Below are 1397 nucleotides of genomic sequence, written 5' to 3' on the forward strand. Positions count from 1 at the left end.
ATGTACCTGCCCTGGACTACGGGTGCTAATTACTTTCGGCTAAACCCCGCCACATTTACATGGATGTGCATCATTTAGTATTGATGTTGATTAATGCGCATTGTCCCCTATAAAAAATACAACAAACAATATTACAGTTTGATATAATGACAGAATAACTACAAATACCTAGGTGTCTGGTTAGACTGTAAACTTCCCTTCCAGACTCACATTAAGCATCTCCAATCCAAAGTTAAATCTAGAATTGGCTTCCTATTTTGCAACAAAGCATCCTTCACTCATGCTGCCAAATATACCCTCGTAAAACTGACCATCCTACGCATCCTTGACTTCGGCATGTCATTTACAAAATAGCCTCCAACACTCTACTCAACAAACTGGATGCAGTCTATCACAGTGCCATCCTTTTGTCACCAAAGCCTCTATACACCCACCACTGCACCTGTAGCTCTCATTGCGCCCTCGCTTCATACTCGTCGCCAAACCCACTGGCTCCAGGTCATCTATAAGTCTTTGCTAGGTAAAGCCCCGCCTTATCTCAGCTCACTGGTCACCATAGCAACACCCACCTGTAGCACCGCTCCAGCAGGTATATCTCTCTGGTCACCCCAAAGCCAACACCATCTTTGGCCGCCTCTCCTTCCAGTTCTCTGCTGCCAATGACTGGAACGAACTGCAAAAATCTCTGAACTGGAAATACTTTATCCCTCACTTGCTTTACCACCAGCTGTCAGAGCAGCTCACAGATCACTGCACCTAGTACATACCATCTGTAAATAGCCCACCCAACTACCTCATCCCCACACTGTATTTATTTATCTTGCTTCTCTTTGCACCCCAGTATCTCTACTTGCACATTCATCTTCTGCACATCTACCATTCCAGTGTTTAATTACTAAATTGTAATTATTTCGCCACATGGCCTATTTATTGCCTTACCTCCCTTACTTACATTTGCACACACTGTAGTAAGATTTTCTATGTGTATTGACTGTATGTCTGTTTGTGTAACTCTGTGTTGTTGTTTTTGTCGCACTGCTTTGCTTTATCTTGCCAGGGCGCAGTTGAAATGAGAACTGTCTCAACTGGCCTACCTGGTTTAAATAAAGTGAAATATATATATTTTAAATAAATAAAAATTGCTGTGCTCACTGGTCTAATCAAGTCTATAAGTGCTGAGGAGGTCCCCTCTCACTGAGGATGGTCTTCCCCTGAGAGGTCCTCCCTTCTCACTGAGGCCTCCCACTAGGATGTCCTCCCCTTCCTCACGAGGAGGAGTACCTCCCCAGGAGTGTCCTCCACTGAGGATGATCTCCCTTCCTCCATTGATACAGATCCACTTGTCCTTATTCAGTCCTACTCCATCCTTGTGGTTGCCAAAAACATGATTTACCCCC

At 44.3% G+C, this 1397-nt stretch overlaps 1 long non-coding RNA gene across 1 annotated transcript in view; it reads right to left on the reverse strand.

The window, feature by feature from the left end:
- The window catches only part of LOC139025585 (uncharacterized), a 1757-nt gene extending 1290 nt beyond the window's left edge, over positions 1–467 (reverse strand). Inside the window, exon 1 of the long non-coding RNA XR_011477182.1 lies at positions 7–467. This is a non-coding gene — a long non-coding RNA (uncharacterized lncRNA). The remainder of the gene's footprint in view (positions 1–6) is intronic.
- Positions 468–1397: the final 930 nt, after the last annotated feature.

The sequence above is a fragment of the Salvelinus sp. IW2-2015 genome, unplaced genomic scaffold, assembly GCF_002910315.2.
Source record: "Salvelinus sp. IW2-2015 unplaced genomic scaffold, ASM291031v2 Un_scaffold2880, whole genome shotgun sequence".
In the NCBI taxonomy this organism is placed as follows: Eukaryota; Metazoa; Chordata; class Actinopteri; order Salmoniformes; family Salmonidae; genus Salvelinus; species Salvelinus sp. IW2-2015.